The following is a 20,137-nucleotide window of genomic DNA, read 5'->3' on the forward strand; positions in this document are numbered from 1 at the left end:
TCTACCCTGAACAATAATGATGCATAAAAGTTAAAAATTATAGAATCAAACACAAATGAATTAATACTTTCTTTAGGGTAGGCAATTATCATTACATAGTATTGAAAATTATAACTTGTAAATACAGTTATACTTTTTTAAGATATTAGTTAAGCTAATGTTATGAGCTTAATATTTGGTGTAATTTATTAATATAAGGATCCAACAAAATAAGTAAAAGATGATATATATATTTACTTTGGCTGAAAAAATATGTATTACTAGATGTGAATGTAAATAAGAAAAGTAGTAATGAGGAGACCGAGAAATCCAGAGACCCGACATCAAAGTATCTGGAGATTAAAAACTTGCAATGATGGGACAGGAAGGATATAAGGTTATTAGTGTGTAAGAAAGGAAAAAGAAGTAGTGATGAAAGAAGGGACGTAAGTTGATATTGGTGAGTTGGTCTGTTACAGAAAATTAGACTGTGAATGAGGTTTAAATGAGTGTAATAAGTCATAGGTATAACTTATCGAAAATGTGTTTTGGAATCGAAGTGTAAATGAAGATGAATATGTAAAGAGGAATGGATGAATGGTGGATATCTTGACTGAGAAAAGTTGGCGATGTAATGGAATTAGTATATGGTGATGGATAACATTAGGATAATATCCTAATGTTATGAACACAGTGTTACACATTATAAATTACATTCGCACTAATGCAAAAATCGACAATAGGATTATATCCTAATATTATGAACACAGTATTACACATTATAAATTACATTCACCAATGCATCGGACCAATGCAAAAATCAATTCAAAAATTTCCTTGAGGAATCAATGGAAGGATGAAAAACTTCCCAATGGTATTAATGATATCTTAAATTTTTTGTATCAAGGTGTTTTCGGTGAATTATTCAGTGAATCGGTATTTTGTACTTTGACAGCTTATTAAATGAAGAATTTGACAGACAGCCTGTGGAGCAAACGGAGACAGTAGCAGCAATAGTCGCCAAAATTACAAACGAGGAAGTGGCTCAAGCGCTTCAAAAAATAAAGAAAGGAAAAGCGGTAGGACCAAATGATATTCCTGGGGAAGTATGGAAAGCATTGGGAGAGACAGAAACAAGGTGGCTAGCAGGTTTATTTAATAGAATTATGGAAGTTGGACAAATGCCAGACGAATGGAGAAGCAGTATACTAGTACCTGTCTACAAAAACAAGGGATATATACAGCAGTGTACAAACTACAGGGCTATAAAACTGCTTAGCCACACCTTAAAAATATGTGAAAGAGTAATTGATAGACACATACGTGAAGAGAACGACATATCTGAGAATCAGTGTGGCTTTATGCAGGGCAGATCAACAACTTGATGCAATTTTCATTATAAGGCAGTTGATGGAAACGCAATTTTCATTATAAGGCAGTTGATGGAAAAATACAGGAGTAAAGAAACAAACGCTCATATGGTATTCATTGATCTTGAGAAAGCATATGATACAGTTCCTCGAGAGATTCTGTGGTGGGAACTCAATAAGAAAGGAGTCCCTGGTGCATATGTGAAGATTGTGAGGGATATGTATGAGGGAGTAACGACTAGTGTTAAGACAGGTGTGGGAGAGACTGATAAATTTCATGTGAAAGTAGGACTGCACCAAGGCTTGGTGCTTAGTTCGTATTTATTCTCATTAGTTTTGGACCAGATAACAGCGAAACTACAGGGTAACATTCCACACTGGCGAAGCGTCAATGTAACCACTGTTACAATTGGTAACAGTTAAAAATCTTGCAAATTAATATTTTATGACGATGAATAATTCCATTTTACCAATATTTTTGCCAATAGAAATATATTATTATATTCTGTGTTAATAGTACCTACCTAATTCAGTAAATAGCCAACTACTTGTAGACACACGAAAATATTGGCGAGTTTATTTGACTCAGTTGCACTTTGTTATACTCTGTTACCAGTCTCATTTGTGGTTACAATGCAATGGCTATATCCTCGCTGCTGCTCGGGACCGGCTAGTGCCTGAAAATTTTGAAGGAGCGACGGCGCGCGGCGTAAGCGAGCTGTGTATATCAGTAGCCCTGTTACCAGATTTAAATTTGGTTACAGTACCTATAAAAAGTGTGTGTGCAGTTAACCATGGATGAGTGTCCCTGCGTAATCAATCAACTACTTGAAAAGTATTTCTCCTTGTATAATTTTGAAGAAAAAAATGAGATTATTGAAAATGAAAGACGTATTTTAAACAATTTAAAAAAGGAATCACAAAAAGTAGAATTTTAAATTTAGTTGGTACAGTGAAAATTCTTGGTTATGTGGTTGCAAGAAAAATAGACTGTATTGTTGGCCATGTCTTCTGGTTTCTACAGAAAAATGGGTGGACCAGGTTCACGATTCAAATAGTTTTAGAGTTTTAAAGAGGAGACATGAAATTTCTCCGTTACATACTTAATTTGATTCAGTTTGGCAAAACAAGAATCGAGAGTTCTCTTAACCAAGCTTTTAAAGCAAATATTGCTAAACATAATGAGATTGTTAAAAAAATAGATAGGTATATCCTTAGCACAGTTATAATAGATACCGTATGTTTTTTGGTCAAACAAGAATTAGCGTTTCGTGGTCATTTTGAGGGTGACGATTCTGACAATCGAGGCTATTACAGGGAAATGTTAACTTTAATTGACAAAAAAGATCGAACATTTTGATAACATCTAGGAACATTAACTGTTTTTTCGATAGTTTCAAGTGATATATAAAATGATATTATTGAAGCTGTATATAAGTCTGGATCCCGCTTATGGAAAAAAAGTTGATTAATAGCAAGCTGAAAATTTGTTAATTGATGGATTCGACCGTTACTTGATGGAAGTTCATTTTATCTCACACTAAAACACTGAAAAACGTTTGTTTTTCTATACTTCCACAAAATTTATTACAACTATGTTACTACTAGGCACTTTGCCGAAACAGCTGTAGTAATAACATAGTTGTAATAAATTTTGTGGAAGTATAGAAAAACAAACGTTTTTCAGTGTTTTATTGTGAGATGAAATTTGTTAATAGCTTAATGGTATCTAGTCGGATAAACATTGATATATGGGAACACTGTAACAGGGGCAGCTTTAATTGTGGAACAGGTTAAAAATTTGGAACGGTCAGACCACGAAAACGGCACATTTATTTGGTCCGACAGAACAGACTTAACTCTCCGAACGGAGATTAAACTCTCATGCAAAAATCAGACTGCTATTTATCACCTGTCATAATTCCTGTCGTTTGACATATTCTACATGTTCCACTCATTAAAACGCCCATTTGGTGATAAAGAGCAGTCTGATTTTTGCATGACAGTTTAACCTCTGTTCGGAGAGTTTAAATCTGTTTTGTCGGACAAAATACATGTGCCGTTTTCGTGGTCTGCCCGTTTCAAATTTTTAACCTGTTCCACAATTAAAACTTCCCCTGTTCCAGTGTTCCCATGTATCAAAATTTGTTCGACTAGACACCTTTAATCTATTAACAAGTTTTCAGCTTGCTCTTAATCAACTTTTTTTCATACGCGGGATCCAGACCTAATACATTTAGCCAGATGTTCATTTTTTAAAATGTTTAAAGGTAAAAATTAAAGATTTTTTGCATCTGGTTTTGGTAACACTTTAGAAAAAGTCAAGCGTCGCCACTGACATTCCATGGTGCTTAATGTATGCTGATGATGTCGTGTTAGTAGGAAATAGTGAAAGAGACTTAGAACAAAAACTGGAACAGTGTACACGAGCTCTGGAGGAAAATGGTTTAAAACTTAGTAGGACAAAGACAGAGTATTTGGAATGTTCATTTAAAGATGGAGTTACTACAAATAAAATGGTATCTTTGGATGGTGAACTGATTGTATAAAGCAATAGTTTTAAGTACCTGGGACCGGTATTACAGAGTAATGGAGAAATAGATGGAGATGCATGCAGTAGAATTAGGGCTGGATGGATGAAGTGGAAGGAAACGGGTGGTGTGTTGTGTGAAAGAAAAGTTCCAATGAAGCTGAAAGGAAAATTCTATAAAACATCCATAAGACCGGCTATGATGTACGGAACTGAATGTTGGGCAGTGTAAAATAAAGAGGAACAACGAATGCATGTGGCGGAGATGAGAATGCTTAGATGGATAAGTGGAGTGACAAGAAAGGATAAAATTAAAAATGAGTATATTAGGGGAAGTCTAGGTGTGGCACCAATTGATGTCAAAATGAGAGAGCATAGGTTGAAATGGTTTGGTCATGTTCAACGTCGAGACGTTAATCATCCAATACGAAAAGTAGCTGAAGTGCAGATTCCTGGAAGGAGCAGGAGAGGAAGACCAAAGAAGACGTGGGGGAGACGATTAGGCAGGACATGTTGGTAAAGGGGATTAATATTGATATGACCCAGGATAAAATTGTGTGGAGAAATGCAATTAGGGAAGCCGACTCCTCATAGGGATAAGGCAAAGAGAATGATGATGATGATTCAGTGAATCGGTATTAATTGTGGAATTTAAAAATCATCTCTTAAAAGCCCAACAAGACCGACTTTTTCACCCAGCATTGCCAGAGATCCATCAGTTGCAATGCTTGCAAGTTTCTTTAGAAGCACATAAAACGTTTCATTATGGAATCTAATGCATTTTTAATATCAACACTACGGGTTGACTCTTGAAGGGCCACTAGATCTACTAATTCTTCTTTAACAACGAAGTCAGAAACAAAACGTATGAACACTGCCAATAACTGCAGAACATCTGTACATAATATTTTTTGTCGATTGATCAAGGGCGAAGCTGAATGCAATAGAGTTCTTTAAATATTTTTTTAAATTGTTTTTAAGATATGAATCAATTGCACTTATGCTTCGTTCTCTTGTGTGTGTCGAGAATAGAATAGAATAGAATAGAATACAGGGTGATCAACTTCTGTGACAAAGTCCAATATATCTGTTATTATAAAATATATGAAAAAAAGTTGTTAATAAAAGTTATAGACAGCTTCAGTGTACACATTTTAAAATTACTTAGAAATATACAGGGTCCTCCATAACACGGTGCCAAACCAAAGTTGTTTTTTTAAATGGAACACCCTGTATTTTATTCAAAATCTGATTTCTCTACATTTTTCTGATTCTAAAGATATAACACTTGTCTAGGGTTATACTGAGTGTTTCAAAGTTATGAGCACTTTTATCAAAAAATCATACTGATTTGATCGCCCTGTATGATTCTAACAGTGTAATATAAAATTATTTTTTTACCGCTGTTGACTGTCAATATTAAAGTAGTTTTGCAACAAAGTACAATTTTTTTATCACTACACAAATTGTATACAGGGTAAGTCAATATTCAAATAAAAGATTTTCTTCATATTTTTAAATGGAACACCCTGTATTTTATATCACCATCGAAACGTTCTTTCATTATACTTGCATATATTTTAAATATGCCCTATACCTAAAGTTATTAGTTTTCGAGATATTTTAGTTTTATTGTTGATAACTCATAGATACGTTGATTACAGTAAATTATTTACCCTTAATATTAGAAACCTCCAATGAGTTTGTTAATGATGATTAAAATTATAGTGCATTTCATTTTTTCTCCAAGTTTATGGTAAATTCTACACAATAACGACAATCTTATATTTACTAACAAAATGATATTTATTTTCCGCGAAGAAATGGGAACTATAAATTGCTGCAAGTTCTTGTTTAAGGTGGCTTTGAAGTAATTGACACAAGAACTGTCAGATGTAAGATTTTAATTTTCTGTACGTTTTTATTTTTGTTATTGATTACAATTGTCTGCCATATTGTTATAATTGTTACCTAACAATGAATTTTAGTCGTGAAGAAATGACAGATATGATATGGATTTTAGGAGAGTGTTTCAAAATCTCATTAGTTGACATAAGAATTTATAAGGAACGGTGTCCATAGCGCCAACAACCAAATAAGAGAGCATTTGACAACTTATTAGACAGGTTTAATCGTACTGGTTCTGGTTATGAAGCAAAGAAAAAAACAAAAATCATTATTACGGATGAAAATGAATTAAATATTTTACTGCCTGTTGCAGAAAATCCTCATACAAGTATTCACCATATTACAAGAGAGCAAGATATAAGTTATGGATCTATCCAAAACATACTCAAGAAAAACAACATGCACCCATATCATATACAATTACATTAGGAACTTGTTGGGGATGATTTCGAAAGAAGAGTACAATTTTGTCGATGGTCACAAAAACAAATAGTTATACAGAGAGATCTTTTTGAGTTTCTTCTTTTTTTTTTGAGACGAGGCAACATTCCACAAAAATGGTAGTATAAACAAACACAGTTTTCATTATTATTCCACAACCAATCCATACTGTGCTCAGACACATAGTCAAACGAGATGGTCGTCCTTAAATTTTTGGGATGGAATCATAGGCAATTACGTTATAGGTCCTTTTTTCTTTGAAGAATCGGTAAATGGTAAGGTCTATTTAAATTTTCTAGTGAATTAAATTAAACGACTATTTCGATCTATGAAAAGTACGGTATTGTTACATTTTTAGTATAATTTGAATACAATGAGCATTATACTGAGGACATTTTTCTACTTCCCCAACGAATTTTATATTAAACACCTAGAAACAGAATTTTAGTGTTTTCAGAATTTTATATTACAAACAATATACAGTGGAACTTGGATATTAAGGCCTCGGTAGTTAAGTCACCTCGGTTGTAACGTCAATTTTTAATAGGTCCGGCCAAAAACTATTCGATAACATTATTAAAAACCCGGTTTTAGCGGTAAAAATAAAGTAACCGTCGTCTATAGCGTCATAAAATTTTACAGTAGGTTGTTGTTTTTCCATTTTATGAAGAAAAAAGTGCAATGCGTTTCCAGCTTTGCGACATTGCTCCTTCCAAGAATGTGAGAAAGGCCCATTATCACTTTGTGTATAGTTATGTGAGCTTGGCAGTTTATGATTTCTTATTATTTGTCAGTGCCATCATAAAGAGTCAAATTTTCTGCTGTAATAAAACAGTGCAAATAATGCTGTAATAAAATTTTGCCTGGTTAAAATTTCATTTTTTTCTACCTCTTTTATAACATCACTCTAATATAGCGTCATTTTTTTACTGGACCCTTCAATGAAGCTATAACCAAGTTCCACTGTATTTCCACAAAGTTAGTAGTACTACAATCAACGAACATAACATGCACCGATCTTTAAATAAAAGTAAAATTTCATTCAGCGCAAAAAACAACAAGGAGAAGAAGGAAACAAATAAAATAAACTACCTATATGACTGAAAACGGGCGTCTCACTCGAACTTTTTAGTGCGCTACCGATCGCAATGGACGAGTCGTGTACGGAGCTCAATGCCACAACGAAGGAACTTTACTGTCGGGGAGAGACCTACGTGACTGGAATCGAGTCGAGTAGTTCGAGCGTCGCCCCATGTGCGGACGGCCTTAGGTTACATATTTAAAATTGTACCATATTATGTGATTTTGACTGACCGTTACTAATTCATACTACCCTGCCGCTTCGCTCCACTCAGGTGAAGTCACGATCAAACTATTCTCCTGGAAAATCACCGCGGTCGAAAGAGCAGGACGGAATGTGAGCGTCGTGTTTAGTGCGAATAGCATGATTTAAGATGCGTGTAAGAATGGGTGCATTCGGACGACCACAGCGGCTGACTGTCAGCACAAATCGGCTGAGTGGTTGTATCCAACGCTGATAGGGAAAGTTTAGTAAATTTCGCAGCGGCTGACTTCCAGCGGTGTCGTCTGAACCATACCGCTTACACAGCCGCTGTCCAGCCGCTGTGGTCGTCCGAACGCACCCAATACTTAACTGAACCTTGAGCTGATCCTTAAATATAAAGTAAAGTGGCTTTTATTTTGATTAAAATTATTTAAAAGAAAGATTTTCTTTTATTACTATCACAATTATTGCGACTTTCAGCTGAGTCAGAGCTTCTCAAAAATTATCCATATTAACAATTTGTTGTTGGTTTTTTTAGTAATACTGAAAATACGGAGTTCAACATTTTATGTGTTGGGTATGATTAGATTTGGCAGGTTGTTCTGACACCGTGAAAACGTATTGGCTCCCGACATCATTTAATATTGCACTATTTGCATCTGGATTTTTGTTTACATTATAAGCGTACCTAATACCCTAAGTACTAGTACTAGGTAGGTACCTATTCGACAATTTATTTTGACTACGCGTCTACCAAAGGGCGCCAAAGCATCGACTGCACACGGGCGCTACATGGGCTAGAGCCGCCTCTGTTGAAATGTTTTGTTAGACAATATGCTTAAAGTTATTTAGCCAAGTTATTTTCATCTCCTTTTACTCTAGTTCTTTCCTTGTATGTTATAGCATGTTTTATATCATTGTGGGACAGTCAGTGGGGAAGAACCTTCTACATCCGACCTATAAAGACTGCCCCATCTAAATGTCAGAATGATTGGGTGGACAAGTAAGTGTGTATAGATGAAAGTAAGGAATATTTGGAGTTAAATGATGTAAGAAAGGATGAATGGGTAAATGAGAAAGCGTGCATAGATGAAAGTATGAATGACTGGAGTTGCTCGTAACTGCCAACTGACATTATGTGGTTAGTTCCATCCTGGGTTGGGGGCACCCTTGTCCACCTACCAGCGCACGGGTTGAGCTAGACGGTCGCTTTACCGGCCTGTCTGGTGCGGGGCGTGGGCGGGGGGACGGCCGGGCGGCCAACCAATCCGTGAAATGCACGCTAAGAGCTAATATTGCCAGAGGGGAGCTATGAGTAAGGTCGACGGCGGGTCAGATATGCTCGCTAAGATCGGTTCCAGACCCGCCGGCTGGAGAAAGAGGAGGTCGGTTTAGTCGGTAGGCGGCTCGTGATATAGATAGGGCGGGCCGAATCCGACACACCTGGGACACTTTCCCAGACGGTCTTAAGAAGATTCCCACCTTCCAAAAAAAAAAGGTATTTAGCCGTTTATTGATTATATGAGGAGGATTTTGCTTGCATGAGTAATAAGGGCAATTATTCTGTAATTATGATACGTAAATCTAATCTGCAGCTTCCTGAGGAAGGGAACACCAAAATCTTTTAAACATAAAAAAGGATGTCAATTATGCGAGCGCTTGCAAAGTGAATGTAAACATGATGCAAAGGGAAACAGGCAAAAAGTTGGAAGGCAACCATAAATCCATTTTTCTAAGTAGTTAGTCGTCATTAGTACGGTTCAGCCAAGTTAGAAAAGAAGCAAGTTAACTTGGAAAAAGATCACTATAAGAAAGATGTGACATTTAATTTGCTCCATTTCTACCTTGGCTGCATCGTACTTATGACGACCAACTTGTCAGAAATACATATTTAGGTTGCCTCCCACCTATTTATCTGTTTTCCTTAATAATTAACATAATTTTATTGTAGCCCTGATTTTGAAATGCTGTGTGTCTCAAGTCTCAATGGAGGGGAAAAATATAAAATTTACAAAAGAAGAAAACAAAAATGTTTTACTGTTCGTATTTAGATAAGTAGGTAGCTGTTAATCATTTGACGCGGTTTACTTTCGTGACCACAATTTTGCAACATCTACTAACCTTGTTAAAAATTTGGCTAATAATGTGGTTCGTTAAGATAAGAATAGCTGACCAATATTTTCTTTTTATAAATAACATACTTTACATACTAGTAAGTGATAAAGAAAACGGGCCTCCAATTCAAATAATCGAATTTACGTCATTTCATTTAATTACCATACCTTAACAGTACCTTAACATACCTTCACAGTACATTTATTTTTCCTAAACATATCTAGAGCCATCGCATTAGTAATGTTTTTTATTTGTTTGTCGAGTCGATCAAAAGTTATTATATTTATATAACCTATAAAAAACCTTGATTTGATCTACTTTGTCTATAAAATGTAGAGAATCCCCGAAACCCATATCCTACTGTTGCACGAGTGCACCGTATATGCGTATATATGTTACGGTTAAACTTCGAAAATGGTTAATCTCGACATTAACCGGTTAATCTTGACTTTAACCGAAATGTAATGTTAATGTCGTACGAAATTCAGATATATCGACATTAACAGGTTAATGTCGAGTCGAGTTTAACTATTCTGCTTGGTTAATGTTGAATAATGTGTTAGAAAATAATACAACGTTGCCAATTGTATAAAAAAATACCTGCTATTTATTTAAACATGACAAACTTCCGTGACACTAAGTTGCATAAAATATTAGCTGCCTTACAGTAGCACTTCTTTGAACCACATTTGGTTTTGCACGAGCATCTTTTGTATCCATGACCACCACATAGACATGAAGTCGCTGCAATCTCACAAAGAGATTTTTCAACAACTAAAACTTTTTCGGTAGCAGTAAGGGGAGCCGGACATATACTGAACTGATTTATTGTAAATAACTGTGGTAATGTGCCCTTTTCTGTCCCGATTTTGTAATACATTATTGTGTTAACGAACTCACGGCCATTATCAGATTGGAGTATTGAAGGTGCTCCAAAAATGCAGAAAATTTCTACCAAATGTGTAGGTACTTCATCTGCCTTATTTGAAGTTAAAGATCTTAATTGCATGAATTTTGTAAGGTGGTCCTGATATACAAAGATGAAACGAAATGGTCCATCAGCTTCGGATTGTATGTCGATCAAATCAACTTGACACCGACTATTCATTTCAGAAAATATCATAGGTTTTACAACAAAGCCTTTTCTTTTTGAACTGAGTTTTCGCTGACAGGGTATGCAAAATTAAAAAAAAAGTGTTACTACTTCTTGTGTTATATTTTTTATTTATCATTTAAAAAATTTAACATTCTTGTTCTTCCTCCATGGCCAATACTTAAATGTGCTTCATAAAGAATATCAAATAGTTCCTCTTATTTGACGTAACATAAAAATTTATCCTTACCTTCTTGCAAAAGAACAATATAGTTTGAAATAATTTCCCTCGTTCACTACATCGTATTTGGCCAAAGGTCGATATGACAACGCTGTTTTCTTAGCTTGTTGTTTGTTGTTTTGCTTCTTTCACTTGATTACAAATTAAATCACATTTTTCACGAGATAAATAAGCACTGTTGTCATCCCTTTTTCTGGAAACAATTTTATCAAGATTCTTGTAAAACCGGTCTTTAAATTCATTGGACATATTGAATACTTAAATTTTCACTTTGAAATAAATATACTTCTTGTACGAATGCCACTTGATTACGCAACAAAACAATATGGACTTTAACAAGACACATGTGTTAATATCGATATTAACCGGTTAATGTCCGATTGAAGGCTGAAGATCGTTTATCTTCGGACATTAACCAACTAGACCGGTGGATCTCGATATTAACTGGGTAATATTGAGATTAACCTGATTTCGGACGTTAACCGTAACATATACATATTACACATCGCATCGGTCCAATATCACTTAACTGGTTGATCGGTGCACTCGTGCAACAGTAGGATTATGTCATACATAATATCCTACTGTTGCTTTGAGGCGACGATACAGAGTGAGTTTTATGTATGGAAACACTCAATTATCTCGAAAACGGCTTCCACGATTTTTATAGATTTTGGTAGGTAGGGGTTTTCTGATGTGGCCGATATTATAGTGCTAATTAAATTGTTGTCATATTTTCCGTTTTTCTGGAAATATAATGAACTTTCTTATTTCAAATGAACCACCCTGTATATGTTTTGTTGAAGTCCTTAAAAAATATAGATTATTTTTCATGTTATATTCATATACCTGAATGCCATATGTTCGAAATTTTGCTACATTTATTAAAAAAAAATTTAAACAAATTATAAAAATCAAATAAAAATTTTTTGGCCCGGGTAAACACTATTTTAAGTTGTTTGGATCATTGGGAACAAAAAAGATCTTTTGTAATTTTTCCCCAAAATTAATAGTTTCCGAGTTGTAAGCAATTTAAAACTGAAAAAAATCGAATAATGACGATATTCAAGGTCCAAGAACACAAAAATTAACAATTTTATTTTTGAAACTGCAAAGTACCCAAACTCAAGCTCTAGGCTTATATTTTGTCAGTAGCCGATAAGTAATTTGAGATTGTTTCATTTTAAAACATTGTTTTTTAGATGTTAATGCAGCCCGATCGCCCGTCCTCTCATATGCACGTCATTAAAAATTAAAAAGCAATGTTATACAATAAAAGGAGGCAAAAAATCGTATGGCAAGCTATTAGAAGAAGAGTTTGGCTTGCATTTAGGAGCTTTAGAATTTAAAAAAATTACATTTTTTACTTATGTTCTTGAACCTTGAAAATCGTCATTATTCGATTTTTTTTCAAATCAAAAACTCCATAAGAAAGCCCTGAAATTAGTGTATCCACCACCACAGAAAGAACCCAGTACCTTCTGCTCTCTCACATATACTGGAAAGATAACAACAAAAATAGCCAGATACAAAAAAAAGAAAGGAATAATACCAGCTTTCAGAGCTAACAACAACTTAAGCAAATATATTAAGAACAATAAAAGCCGAAACAGAAAGCAACTACAGGGTGGTGTGTACAAACTAACTTGTGGTGACTGTCCGAAAACGTACATCGGTCAAACTGGCAGAACTTTTGACAAACGGATAGCAGAACACAAAACGGCTTTGAACAATAGAAAAACAGACACTTCTACATACGCACTTCACCTTCTAGATCATAATCATGCTTTCAGTGAAGAGTTTCAAATTCTGCATATCCAAAATAAAGGCCTTAAGCTATCTTTTTTAGAATCTATGGAAATTAATAAACTGAAAAATACAGATATAATTCTGAATGACAAACTCAAGACAAACAGCTTCCCACTCCTCAACCTCTTCAGTTAGAGACTTAAAAAGGCAAACACATTGTAAATTATATCACTTGAGAAAGGCACTCTGCCGAAACAGCTATAGTCACATAGTTGTAAATAATAAATTTTGTGGAAGTATAGAAAACAAAAGTTTTCAGTGTTTTATTGTGAGATAAAATGAACTTCCATCAAGTAACGGTCGAATCCATCAATTATGGAAAGAAGAAATCTTACAAACATTAAGAAATCTTTTTAATCAGTGTCTACATAAAGGAGAAATACCCGACGAATGGAACGAAAGTCGAACAATCCTGCTCTTTAAGAAAGGCGACAGAAAGGACATAAAAAATTACAGACCCATCTCACTGCTGTCGCAAACGTATAAACTATTCACGAGGATTGTCAACAACAGACTAACACACAAATTTGACTCGTATCAACCAGTAGAGCAGGCAGGATTCCGAAAGGGATATAGCACCACTGACCATCTTCTAACAATTAGGACACTAATAGAAAAAGCTAACGAATACCATATAGATCTGCACTTAGCGTTCGTTGACTACGAAAAAGCATTTGACAGCGTGGAAATGTGGGCAATAGAAAAAGCTATAAACAACTGTAGAATAGATTCCAGATACAGAATGCTAATACATAATATATACAGGGTGTAACAAAAATACAGGTCATAAATTAAATCACATATTCTGGGACCAAAAATAGTTCGATTGAACCTAACTTACCTTAGTACAAATATGCACATAAAAAAAGTTACAGCCCTTTGAAGTTACACGATAAAAATCGATTTTTTCCGATATATCGAAAACTATTAGAGATTTTTTAATGAAAATGGACTGGCATTCTTATGGCAGGAACTTATTAAAAATAAATTATAGTTACATTTGTGAACACCATAAAAATTTTATGGGGGTTTTGTCTCCTTAAACCCCCCAAACTTTTTTGTACGTTCCAATTAAATTATTATTGTGGTACCCTTAGTTAAACACAATATTTTTAAAACTTTTTTGCCCCTCAGTACTTTTTGGAAAAGTTAGTTTTTATCAAGATATTTTGAATATTTGTCAAATCCACCACATATTTGTATATGGTTTAGTACGAATGTAGAAATCTCGTAATAATATGATTTTTTTTTTATAAATTACAGTTTGAGGTATATTTTGAACCATATTAGAAAAGAAGCCACATCTCGATAAAAGGTGCCTCATCGGAAAAATACTAAGAGCCAAAAAAGTTTAAAACACATCCTGTTTAACTAATGGTACCCCAATAATAGTTTAATTGGAACGTACACAAACATTTGGGGGGTTTAAAAGCACAGAACCCCCACAAAATTGTTATGTAAACATATTAAAAAAGAAGCCGCATCTCGATTAAAACTGGTTTATCGAAAAAATATAAAGAAGCAAAAAAGTTTTAAAACATTGTGTTTAACTAAGGGTACCACAATAATAATTTAATTGGAACGTACAATAAAGTTTGGGGGGTTTAAGGGAACAAAACCCCCATAAAATTTTTATGGGGTGCACAAATTTATTTCTAATTTATTCTTAAAATGTTCCTGCCATAAGAATGCGACTTGCCCATTTTCATTAAAAAATCTCTAATAGTTTTCGATATATCGGAAAAAATCGATTTTTATCGTGTAACTTCAAAAGGCTTTATCTTTTTTTGTGTGCATATTTGTACTAAGGTAAATTAGGTTCAATCGAACTATTTTGGGTCCCAGAATATGTGATTTAATTTGTGACCTGTATTTTTGTTACACCCTGTATAAGAAAGCAACAATGACAGTACAATTGGAAGAAACCACAAAACCCATACCAATTAACAGAGGAGTGAGACAGGGAGGTTATTTCTCCTAAACTATTTACATTAGCACTGGAAGATGTTTTCAAAACAATGGAATGGACAAACATGGGAATAAACATAAACGGAGAGAAACTAAACCACCTAAGATATGCAGACGATGTAGTAGTCATAGCATCAAGTTTTGAAGAACTACAAACCATGCTAACCGAACTAGCAAATGAATCCGAACAAATAGGTCTAAAAATGAATTTTGCCAAAACAAAAACAATGACAAACACACAAGACAATAGAAACGTAATACTAAACTACACCACAATAGAAGCGGTTAATGATTATATACAGGGTGAGGCAGATAACTGGCCTATTAGAAATATCTCGAGAACTAAAGGCAACAGAATCATGAAAATTGGAATAAGGGGGTTTTGAGGGATGATGTATTAAATGAAAATATTTTCATCTCTTTGCAACTTCCAGTTATACCGGAAGTTGCTTATAACTTCGTTTTTTTTAATGGGACATCCTGTATATTTTTACATTTTTGGATTCTCTTCGATGTCTTCTTTCTTAAAATATAAGGTTTTGTAATATTATATAGGGTATTTTAAAAGATAATTACGTTTTTTTATTAATTTCGTAGGAACATTCACACCCTGTCGAATTGTAGTAGTTTGACATCTAAAACTCTACTTACGTTCAAATGATTTTTAAGATACTCTACTATTGTCAAGAATCATTAGTATAGCTAAATTTTTAATTTTAGTATACAGGGTTGGTCGAAACCCGGAATGAGTATTTTCTGAGTTTTCTTAAATGGAACACCCAGTATTTCAGTATTGTAATGAAATGATATTTTATGGTACTTTTTTATTTCTTAAGCATTCCCTAGTATATACCTAACTGCTTTAATTTGTGCTTAATTGTTAATCGCACCAACAATCTTAACTAAGTAGGTATTTCGATAGCTAAACCATTATTGGTAATTTTAAGGACCAGTCTGGATTAATATGTATTTATTTCTGAAAAATTATTTGGGATTGAGTATTTTCACGGCCAACCTAATAAAATTTTACGTATTTTTTGTTGCAATTAATGTTTAGTTTGAATCACCAATAACTCACAAATTAAAGCAGTTAGGTATAGGGAATGTTTAAGATATAAAAAAGTACTATAAAATATCATTTCACTACAATACAAAAATACAGGGTGTTCCATTTAAGAAAACTCAGAAAATACTCATTCCGAGTTTCGACCAACCCTGTACACTAAAATTAAAAATTTAGCTATACTAATGATTCTTAACAATAGTATAGTATATTAAAAATCATTTGAACGTAAGTAGAGTTTTAGATGTCAAACTACTACAATTCTACAGGGTGTGAATGTTGCTAGGAAATTAATAAAAAAACGTAATTATCTGTTAAAATACCCTGTATAATATTACAAAACCTTATATTTTAAGAAAGAAGACATCGAAGAGAATCCAAGAATGTAAAAATATACAGGGTGTCCCATTTAAAAAAACTAAGTTATAAGCAACTTCCGGTATAACCGGAAGCTGCAAAGATATGAAAATATTTTCATTTAATAGATCATCTTTCAAAACCCCTTTATTCCAATTTTCATGATTCTGTTGCCTGTAGTTCTCGAGATATTTCTAATAGGCCAGTTATCTGCCTCACCCTATATATTTGGGACAGATGATAAAAATAAATAAGGAAACCAAACAGCGGAAGTAAAAAGAAGGGTAAGATTAGCTTGGGCAGGATTTGGAAAAGAAAATTAAAATGGGTCCTAAAGAATAAAAAAATACAACAATACTTAAAAACAAGAGTGTTTGACCAGTGCATACTCCCAATTCTCACATACGCATGCCAAACATGGACCTTGACCAAGGCAAATATGGATAAAATAATGAAGACACAAAGAGCCATGGAGAGAGCAATGTTAGGAGTAAAATTGACAGGCAAAAAGCAAAACAACTGGGTCAGAAAGAGAACAAAAGTCAAAGGCGCAGGCAAGAAGTCATAACGCTAGGCAAACGGACAATAGGTGGAATAGCACGATACAACAGTAGAGACCATGGACAGGAAAGAGAGCAAGAGGACGACCCCAGATGAGATGGGGAGACGACATTAAAAAGATAGGAGGAACGCACTGAAAACAGAAAGCACTAAACAGAAGCGAATTGAGGAAACTGGGGGAAGCCTATGTTCAGAATTGAACGAATTAAAGGGCAAAAGAAGAAGAAAGAAGGGCATATATTACTCGAAATATTTTGTTTCCACATCAGAAATTTATTTACTACTCTTTTTCTTAGAGTCCATGTTTCGCTTCCATACGTGAATGCTGGTGGTTACATATCTAGATTTTTGCACCTGCTGAGAGAAGCACTGACTTGATTAGATGGAGGATGAATAGTGTGACCAACTCCTATTTAGTCAAATTCGGGACACGGCTGAAAAAAATACCTGAAATCCGGGACTTTTCAATAGAAATCGGGACATTTTTTTAATATAGAACTTTCAGAATATCATCATTTTATTTATTAAACATTTTTATGTTGACAATGATATTTTTAATGGGGTTAAGCCACAATAATTGGTTGTAATGATAATGACGATAATTAAAATACAGAAACGAAAAAAAGTTCACAGTTTGAGTTTCTGTAGAACTATAATACCAAATACCAGGATATGCAGAGTTTTGGATGTGGTATTAATATTCTTCTTCTTCTTCAGTCTTCAGAAATCGAACTTTGGACATAGGCCTCCTCCAATTCAATCCAGTGTTGTTTATTTTGCGCCACGTGTTTCCAGTTGTGTCCTCCAAAGTTCTTTGTCATCAGCCCATCTCATTTGTGGCCTTATTTTGCTTCTTCTTCCTAACCACGGTCTCCATTGTTGTATTTCATGATTCCATCTTTTATCCTTCAGTCGGGCATTGTTTCCTGCGAAGTTCTATTTTAATTTGGCAGCATGGTCTCCTGCGTCTTTTACTTTGGTTTTGTTTCTAATCCGGCACCGGCAGAGAAAACGGGCACCCCAAAAATGGGTCATTTTTAATGTCTTGTATTTCCTAAACCTGATGTTCGATTTAAGTAATTTTTTTAATATGTTATAGCCTTATTTTTTATCAATATCGCTGTAATAATATTGTTGCTAGACAGGTACATTGTCATTGTATACAGGGTGTACGAATCAAACTGTGTTTTTTTCTCAAATTTTGGAACACCCTGTGGAATGTTCTAGCTTTTATAAAATACTAAAATTAAAACCCAACTATAGCCACAGATTTTCTTAACATTCTGCTTTTTTATTCATTCGCTTATGTTGAATAATAAAAAAAGTTAGGCACTTTAACAACTACCCCTGTTTTTTGTCAATACAGGGTGTTTTTCAATAAGTACGGCAAGCTTTAAGGGGTAATTCTGCATGATAAAATAATGACAGTTTGCTTTATAAACTTATGCCCGCAAATATTTCGTTTCTGAGATAGGGGGTGTTGAAATTGTTAATATATATATATCTAAAATATTTATACCCGTATGCACGCCAATGCTGAATATAAAATTCTTAGTTGTATGCCCAAAAATGCACAATAACTACCTCTTAAAATCTACCAAATTTAATTTGCATATCATAAACCGTTTTAGAGAAATAAATAAATCGTCAGTTTGTAAGAAAAATTTCAACACCCCCTATCTCGGAAACGAAGCATTTGCGGGCATACGTTTATAACGCAAACTGTCATTATTTTATCATAGAAAATTACCCCTTAAAGTTTGCCGTACTTATTTAAAAACACCCTTTATTAACGAAAAACAGGGGTAGATGTTAAAGTGCTTAACTTTTTTATTATCAAACATAAGCGAATGAATCAATAAACAGAATGTTAAGAAAACCTGAGGCTATAGTTTGGTTATAATTTCAGTATTTTATAAAAGCTAGAAAATTCCACAGGGTGTTCCAAAATTTGAGAAAAAAACACAGTTTGATTCGTACACCCTGTACACAATGGCAATGTACCTGTCTAGCAAAAATATTATTACAGTGATATTGATAAAGAATAAGGCTATAACATATAAAAAAATTACTTAAATCGGACATCAGGTTTAGGAAATACAAGACATTAAAAATGACCCATTTTTTGGGGTGCACGTTTTCTCTGCCGGTGAGTGTATAAGCCTCACCCCGAGCATTGATCTTAATATTACACTCTCGAAATTGTCGACTTTTTTTCGTGCTACCAATTCAGTTTGATATGAATTCTTAGAAGAATATTCAAAATTTCAAAATAGAATTTTGCCAAAACATTGAAAATTCGGATGGCCCGGAAGTCTGGTCCGGGACGCCGGGACACGACTTCGTAATTCGGGCCATGTCCCGGATTTTTCGGGCTAGTTGGTCGCACTAAGTATGAATGATAAATAATACCAGTCTCCTGCCATTAGTTGCGTTTCAACTTCTCGTTCTATTTTGTCAGTTGTCCTTGGTGATTGTTGCTCCTAGATCTTTAGATTCTTCAAATACTTTGAACTTATGATCGTTTATAGTACTATTTTTCTTTATTCGCTGTCGTTCTTGTTTTGAAACGACCATGTATTTTGTTTTGTCTTGATTTATTTTTAGACCCATAATGCAGCTTCTTCAAAGTCCGAGCAACTCATGTTGATTGTGCTACTGCATCTACGTCGTCGGTAAAAGCAAGTAGGCTTTTTACTCCTCGAACAGCCATGTCTGGTTCGTATGACATATTCTAAGGCCAGGATAAACATCAATTTGGACAACGGATCTGTCATAAGTCCAGAATTTGCGCAGACAGCATTTGATATTTTCCCCCTATTATAACTTCTGTAAAGGAGTTCCTGACACACATATGTACCTTTTTTTTTATTTATTAAAGGCTTTGACGTAGCCAATTAGTCAGACTATTTGTTTTTTTTGTATGGTATTACAATAACAATTTTAAGTTAATATCTAAGCCTACTTATTATCCAAATTTACAGGGTGTTATAATATATTAATGAATACATTTTTAAATTTTGTCAGTAGCCGATAAGTAATTTGAGATTGTTTCATTTTAAAACATTGTTTTTTAGATGTTAATGCAGCCCGATCGCCCGTCCTCTCATATGCACGTCATTAAAAATTAAAAAGCAATGTTATACAATAAAAGGAGGCAAAAAATCGTATGGCAAGCTATTAGAAGAAGAGTTTGGCTTGCATTTAGGAGCTTTAGAATTTAAAAAAATTACATTTTTTACTTATGTTCTTGAACCTTGAAAATCGTCATTATTCGATTTTTTTTCAAATCAAAAACTCCATAAGAAAGCCCTGAAATTAGTGTATCCACCACCACAGAAAGAACCCAGTACCTTCTGCTCTCTCACATATACTGGAAAGATAACAACAAAAATAGCCAGATACAAAAAAAAGAAA

The 20,137-nt window shown here is 34.2% G+C and overlaps 1 protein-coding gene across 1 annotated transcript in view; it reads left to right on the forward strand.

Moving 5' to 3' along the window:
- The window catches only part of LOC114327661 (CLIP domain-containing serine protease B10-like), a 109,593-nt gene that overhangs the window by 42,542 nt on the left and 46,914 nt on the right, over nt 1-20,137 (forward strand). The window lies entirely within an intron of this gene.

Source organism: Diabrotica virgifera, chromosome 7, assembly GCF_917563875.1.
Source record: "Diabrotica virgifera virgifera chromosome 7, PGI_DIABVI_V3a".
In the NCBI taxonomy this organism is placed as follows: Eukaryota; Metazoa; Arthropoda; class Insecta; order Coleoptera; family Chrysomelidae; genus Diabrotica; species Diabrotica virgifera.